This window comes from Hoplias malabaricus, chromosome 17 (genome assembly GCF_029633855.1).
Source record: "Hoplias malabaricus isolate fHopMal1 chromosome 17, fHopMal1.hap1, whole genome shotgun sequence".
Classification (NCBI taxonomy): domain Eukaryota; kingdom Metazoa; phylum Chordata; class Actinopteri; order Characiformes; family Erythrinidae; genus Hoplias; species Hoplias malabaricus.
The window spans coordinates 36,189,587-36,197,450 of record NC_089816.1 but is presented as its reverse complement, the minus strand read 5'-3'; the positions used below and the strand labels follow the sequence as shown (position 1 = coordinate 36,197,450).

At 41.6% G+C, this 7,864-nt stretch overlaps 1 pseudogene; it reads left to right on the top strand.

Moving 5' to 3' along the window:
• The first annotated feature begins 2,364 nt into the window (after positions 1–2,364).
• On the top strand, positions 2,365–6,262 carry LOC136673339 (major histocompatibility complex class I-related gene protein-like; annotated as a pseudogene).
• The last annotated feature ends 1,602 nt before the right edge of the window (positions 6,263–7,864 follow it).

Below are 7,864 nucleotides of genomic sequence, written 5' to 3'. Positions count from 1 at the left end.
TGTGAATCAATGATTCAAACCCCCTTCGACTCTCTCCCCCTAGCGAGAGTCACGTGAGACTGAATTTGTGTCCAATCAGAAAGAGGACTCCTCCCGTTAAGGCGTGACCGCACCAGCCTTGAAAACAGAGAGCAGCCCAACGCAGTTCAGTTCGAAGTTCTGAAGAGTTATGAGGGCTCTACAGAAGTAACGGACCACGAAAGAAAGCGGAAAAGAGAGGACGCCGACGACAACAACAACGAGGAGATCCGAGAAAATCTCAGACTTCAGAAAAAGCTTACGAGAGACGTCTCGAAATTAGCGAAGAGTATGAAGTTTTTCTAATACGTCGAGTAATTTGAATATCTTCTTTTCTTTTAATCTTGTTTATGTCTTATAACCCAATCTAAGTTTAATCTCACGACTGATCGAAGCAGGTGAACTTATTCGTGGCCAGAGTAAGGAAACACTGCCGAGACACCATAAAGTCTTAGAATAAGTGAGTTTATTGAAGCGGTTTTCAGTTCTGGAGCTGCAGCAACCAGCGAACCTTTCGTCTAAGACGTCCATATTTTGGACTCTCCCACTCCGGACCGAAGGCCGAAGAGAGGATCCTGCCTCCGGCGTCATCACACTCCGGGCACGCCCGAGATAACTCAATCAACGAAGAAAGACCTCCACGCTAACTCAGCCTGGATGCTTCTGCGGTAAGAACCGCGAGACTAAGTGAGACGCCTCCACTCCCAGGACTTCAAAGAGCCTCTGCATCCAAACGAGTGGTGAAAATCGATGAAAAAGTAAGCTAAACTTATGCATTTCCAGAGCTGAAAACCGAATTGAGTTCTTGATAAATTTTGTATTAATTAAACCTTAGCTAGTAACTTTAGTCACAAGTCAGAAGCGCCTAGCTCACCTTTAAGCTCGAATCAGTTCCCCCTGCCGGACACCGTGAGATTACAAGGTTGTGCTATGTTAATTAAATATTTCTCTTTATTAATAAAACTCTCATTCTTGGAAATCACAGTGTTTGCAATTTGTTTATTAATTTCCTGAAAATCCTGACGGACTCATTTAGCATGATTATTATTCATTCTCAAACTAATTATTAATGTTTTAATTGCTTAAGCCAATTATAAATCTTAATTAATTTCATCAAGTCAAATAACAGAGATTGGAGGAGTTTGAATAAGGTCAAGGCTATAAAACAAATTATAAAAATTATATGTATATGTATTTGTGGTGTACCTTACTACACTACACTTACAACTTACATCAAAGGAGACACATCGTTTCCGAAATTTAGTTTCACTCTCCTGTTGGACGATATCACTGTGGCATACTTTGATTCAGAGAAAAAAAACTATTTTCAAGAGACCACCATAAAGAAGAGGAAGTGGACACTGTGGTTGACCCAGATATAGTCCAAAAAATAACGAATTACATGCAGGCTGACTTTAAAGACAGATGGGACTATGTCACACGTGATTTAAATAACACTGAAAGTAAGTGTACAATTATTTGAGGTAATTTGATATTTGAATTCTCTGGCTGGTCAAGTACATGCACTCCTTGAAGCCACTTTATAGTAGCACATGTAGAATGACAACTAGTATCGTCCTGCTGAATTAACCATGGACTTACCCAGAAAAGACATTTCTCTGTACTCATGTTCCCATGACTCTGTAAGTCTCCACATCAATGGTGTCTTCACTCAGACACATGTCACCCATGACAAGAGCACTGATGCCCTCAGCCACCATCCTAGCCAGACCATGACAGATTATTTCTACACCTATCACTGAAAAACAGTCTGGATTGTCCCTTTTGTCTTTGGCATAGGATGTTTTGGACCCTCTGAGATGAGCTCAGGCATCAATGTTTTATGGCCATATCTTTAATCGTCTAAATCCTTAGGATGTATTTCTTGATACAGCAGCATGGTGAAGTCCTCCTGAGCCTGTGTGCTTATATTTAAAACAATAGAATGTTGTTTTCTCATGCAGTGCCGTCTGAGGGCTTGAAGGTCAGGAATGCCTAGTTAGATATAATTCATTGTATTGAAGTAAGATTTCACAAAATGTTCTCTGCTCTTATCATTACTCATAAGTCAATAAATGTTTTATGGAGGAAGTCAAGATCATCAAATGAACTACATACATATTAATGTTTTACATTCATTCATTATCTGTAACAGCTTATCCAGTTCAGGGTCGCGGTGGGTCCAGAGCCTACCTGGAATCATTGGGCGCAAGGCAGGAATACACCCTGGAGGTGGCATCAGTCCTTCACAGGGCAACACAGACACACGGACACTTTTGAGTCGCCAATCCACCTACCAACGTGTGTTTTGGACTGTGGGAGGAAAGGATAATGAAGGATAATGATCAGCCCGGACCAATGATCACCAAGAACGCCATTGAAGGCTCCACAACGGACGAGCTGTATTTTCATGAAAAGAAACTTACATATCACAATGGTTTAAATATCCCAGATAAATGGTTGAAACCAGTGTTTATAAAAAATGCAATTCAATCAGGAACAGCTGTATTACCCAGCATGCATTTCAACACTCAGAGCTTACCTGAAAGAAAGGAGTCATCAGGTGAAGAGGAAAGGTAAGATGTCTTTAAGTTAAAAATGTAACTAAATATCTTTGTGTTTAGCTTCAAGGTTTTGGCTATTTATTATTGGTTTTATATTCTGTATGAACAAGTTTTAAGTTCAAGAAATGCTGCCCACATTACATATAGATATTTGAATGATTTTTACTGGGGGTTTGGCATGTTTAAATAGGACACCTTGAGGATAAAATCATTTTGTCAAAAAATTAAAATATAACCGTAATGAAAGATTGTTTCCTAAAAAATGTGACTTAGACTTTTAAATAAAAAGGTTTCAGCGCTTCACAATGTTCACACAGCAGTTTATACAGTATAACCATTCACATATTTTGACCCCTTCCACCTTACATTTGATTGGATACGATATTTGCTTTTTAGGCTTTGTACTTCTTAATTACAACCAGTGGACTGTGAAGAGTACCCTCACATCGTAAGAATTTTTAAAATAAATGCGAGAAGGCTGATGATCCACTAAAGTAATTTACATTAATCATACTCATACACTGCCTGAAAAAAAAAGTACAGGAACTGTACTGTACAGGATCATTGTCGTCACTAAATCTACAAACAGTGTAGTGTATCTTTAAAGGTACAGACAGTGTAGTGTATCTTTAAAGGTACAGCAGTGGTGTTAGAGTCCAGTTGTGTTCCTAAAGGTTCATTACATTCTCTTCTCCAGAAGGAGAGGGGATCTCTGTAATCTTTCATTATACAACTGTGGAGAATAAAAGAACACAATAAAAGTCCTGGAGATGAAACGGGGCGAATGACATCAACACAACTTTAACATCTACAGTTAATATAGAGTAAGGTACAAGTATGCTCCCTAATTAAAGATAGTTTATACAGTTGCAAGAAAAAGTATATGAACCTTCTGGAATTTCAAGGTTTTCTGCATATATTTGTTATAAAATGTGATCTGGTCTTCATCCAAGTAAACGGATGACAAATATAATAAGCCTAAAATAATAACTCCAAAAAATATATATATGCTCATTCAACATTCAAATTTGTAGTGGAAGAAGTAAGTGAACCCTTGGAATTAACAGCTGGTTGACCCCTCCTTGGCAGCAATAATCTCAAGTAGACGCTTCCTGTAGCTGTGGATCAGGCCTGCACATCATTCAATAGGAATTTTAGCCCATTCTTCCTGGCAGAACTGCTTTAGCTCTGTCATATTCCTTGGACACCTGAGTACAGCTCTCTTCAAGTGAATCTATAGCATCTCTATAGGGTTGAGATCTGGGCTCTGACATGGCCGCTCCAAAAGTCGGATTTTGTTATTCATAAGTCATTCTGCTTTGGACTTGCTCCAGTGTTTTGTGTCATTGTCCCGCTGCATCAACCAACTTCTACAGAGTTTCAACTGACTTCCAGACACCCTCATATTATCCTGTAGAATTGTTTGATACACTTGGGGATCCTCATCCCCTCAGCTAGCCCGGACCTGATGCAGCAAAGCAGTTCCAAATCATGGTGTTCCCTCCACCATACTTTATTGTTGGGATGATATTTTCTTTTTTTTTCTCTCTTTTTTTTTACGTCAGAAGTAGAACTGCGTGTTCTTTCCAAATAGTTAAATCTTAGTTTCATCTGTCCAGAAAACCATTTACCAGTATTTGCTTTACTTCAGAACAAGCACAAAATATTGCTAATATTGCAGGACTCAAACCCTGTAATAATTTCCGAGTTTAGGTTCAGGCTTCAGACACAGTTACAATCTTCAAGTATAGACTTTTAATGTTTAATTTCAGTTCCACACTCATCTCACTCTGAAATTGCCAACAATCTATGTACTCCATACAGCTAAAACAAATTTAAGATCTTTAGTCTCTTCCTAGTAACTGAATGTCCACATGTCCTTCTTAACACTGATTGAAGACAGACAGCCAAGGCCTCAGACCACTGAGATGCTGGTCCTATGAAAGTGATATACACTTACATTTACAACATTTAGTAAACACTCTTATCCAGAGCGACTCACAAAAATGCTTAGTGTTCAGACACACAGTTCAGTGTGTATCGCTTGTACATATAGGTTTGAGTCCAATCTTCCCTTCAGCTCAGACGCTGACAGAACAGGGCTAATACCTAGAAAGAAGTTAAGTGCAGTGTAAGTGCAATAACAGTCTGTTACGGTGAGCACATACATTAGTGCTCACCTAAGTGTGTGACACGGAGATGGGTCTTCATTCTGAGTTTGAAGACCGTGAGAGAGTCTGCTGTTGGAAGCCAGTGGAAGTTCATTCCTCTGTCTGGTCACCAGGATGGCGAGGTTTAGTGAACTGGAAGGGCTCAAGGTGCACTCCGACTATTGACCTATGCCATGAGGTGGGGAGGGACCGGTCCATTCCTGGCTTTGTAGGCTGCATGTGAGTTTCAGCTGAAGGGGTCTGAGGCCCACAGAGAAAGACCAGCCAGGAGTGAGTTGCAGTAGTCAAGCCTTGAAATGACTAGAGATGGGACTAGTAACTGGGCAAACTCCTGAGAGAGAAATGGTCTAATCTGATAAATGTTGTACAGTAGGAATCTGCATGACTGAGTCAGGTTGGCAATATGGGTTGCGAACAATAGCTGTCCAACCAGAATTACACCAAGGCTCCTTGCATCCTCAGACGGAGCAATGAAGTAGTTCTCAAACGAGAGTAAGATCTTGATGAGGGCCGCCCGTTCCAGGGATGAAAAGCAGCCCAGTCTTGCTAGGATTGATCTTCAGGTAGTGAGCTGTCATCCAAAAAGAATTGTCAGTCAGACATGACGAGAAGCAACTGGAAACCAGTGTCAGATGGTGGGAAGGACAGCATTAGTTGAGTGTCATCAGCATAACAGTGGTAAGAGAACCCATGAGAAGTAATAATATCACCAAGAGAACGGGTATACAATGAAAAGAGAAGAGGACCTAGCACAGAGCCTTGAGGGACACCAGTGCAGAGCATGTATGGAGTGGAAGTAGATCTGTTCCTTGTTACCTGGTAAGAGTGATCCTCCAGATAAGACACAAACCATTTCCATACCAAACCAGCAATTCCGAGTTTGTTTTCATCTGTCTCTCCACACTAAAATAAGTGCATTAATATCATATGCACCACATAACATGTTAGGCAACTGAACTTCAGACTTACTGCTGCTAAGTGCAGCCACTAAATCTAAACATGATATTATTTCTGACGCCGGATTCCTGTTCCTCTCTCCAGTGAAACCCAGAGTGAGGCTGATCCAGAAGAAACGCTCTGTGTCTGGGTGGGATGGGGTCAGTTGTCTGGCCACTGGTTTCTACCCCCGTCACATCAACCTGACCATCCTCAGAGACGGAGAACCAGTCCCTGAGCAACTGACCACTGGAGGAGAGCTGCTGCCCAATGGAGACGGGACCTACCAGATGAGGAAGAACCTGGAGCTCAGTGGAGAGGACCTTAAACAGAGCGTCTTCACCTGCAGCGTCACCCACCTCGGCTTGGACAACAAGCTGGACGTCCATCTGGGTACAGAGCTGCAGCCTGCAGTAGACTCCCCTCAGTCCACTCTGGGCCTCTGGATAACCTTCTGTGTTGTGTGTTTCAGAGCTGGGTCCAGGGGTACCCATGGTGCCATTAATTATCCCGTGTCTGATTGCTGTGTTCTTGGGGGGAGTGGTGGAGTGGTGGGAGCTATCATCTGGATAATGTACAGGAGAAATTGCAGAGGTAAGAAAGTAGACTGGTAAAAGGTGTTTCAGCACTTTTGTAGACCTGTACCCAAATGTATTTCTTTGCTTATTTTCTCCTTTGTTTCCTACAACAGCTTCCACTCAGAGAGGATATTCATTAGCATCCGGTAGTGTTTTTTCTTTCTTGCATTTAAAAAAAATATAATGAACCATTAAAAGGGCACAAAAAAGAAAGCAAGGGAACAAGCACCAGTTCAGGCTTAGTGTATGGTGGACCCAGTGGACTCTCTTATTCACCCTCCAGACTGTTTGGGGTGGAAACTGCCACACACCAAGTCCAACACACAACAACAACACAAACACAGTGTCCCCATTCTCTTAAAATCTCCCACAAACAACCCAAACTAACAGAAGGGCGGCCGCCGGACATGATCCCCTTGAGCTCCCCAGCAGGTTGCATCTTATACAATGTGACAATTACGATGGGGGTCATCTTTTTCTTCAGGTCATAATGGGAAACCAGTGGACCACAGGTGTGTACTTCAGTAAACTTACAATCCTTACAGAGTCTTTTTTTTTTGTATAATTTTTATTTATAGACAGAGACAACTACAAACAGCTGTAAGAATATATAATAAAATATATCTTAAATAACAAAACCTTGTCAGGTAAAGAAATAATATCAATATAGGTCTCCATTTTCAAATTAGAACAAAGAAGAAAAGAGAGTTGTTTCAAAATTTCATGGCGTCAACAAATCCCAAAAAAGGTGGGACAATCATTTTTTACCACTGTGTGGCATCACCCGTTCTTCTTACAACACTCAACAGACGTCTGGGAACAGAGGAGACCAGTTTCTCAAGTTTAGAAATAGGAATGCTCTCCCATTCATGTCTAATACAGGCCTCTAACTGTTCAATCGTCTTGGGCCTTCTTTGTCGCACCTTCCTCTTTATGATGCGCCAAATGTTCTCTGTCGTTCTAGAACCTGAACACAGTTCTTTGCATTAATGGTGCCTTTCCAGACATGCAAGCTGCCCATGCCACAAGCACTCATGCAACCCCATACCATTTTTTAATGGCTAGTGATGCAGGCTTCTGAACGGACCGTTGATAACAACTTGGGTTATCCTTGTCCTCTCTGGTCCGGATGACATGGTGTCCCAGTGTTCCATAAAGAACTTCAAATCGTGACTCATCTGACCACAGAACAGTCTTCCATTTTGCCACGTTCCATTTTAAAAGACCCCTGGCCCAGTGCAAACGTCTGAGCTTGTGGAGCTTGCTTAGAAATGGCTTCCTCTTTGCACTGTAGAGTTTTGCTGGCGACGGCGGATGGCACGGTGGATTGTGTTCACTGACAATGCTTTCTGGAAGTATTCCTGAGCCCATTCTGTTATTTCCTTGACAGTGGCATTCCTGTTTGAGGCACAGTGACGTTTAAGGGCCCGGAGATCATGAGCATCCAGTAGAGTTTTACGGCCTTGACCCTTACACACAGCAATTGTTCCAGATTCTCTGAATCTTTTGATGATGTTATGCACAATTGATGATGATAACTTAAAAGTCTTTGCTATTTTACGCTGGGTAACACCATTCTGGTATCGCTGCACTATCT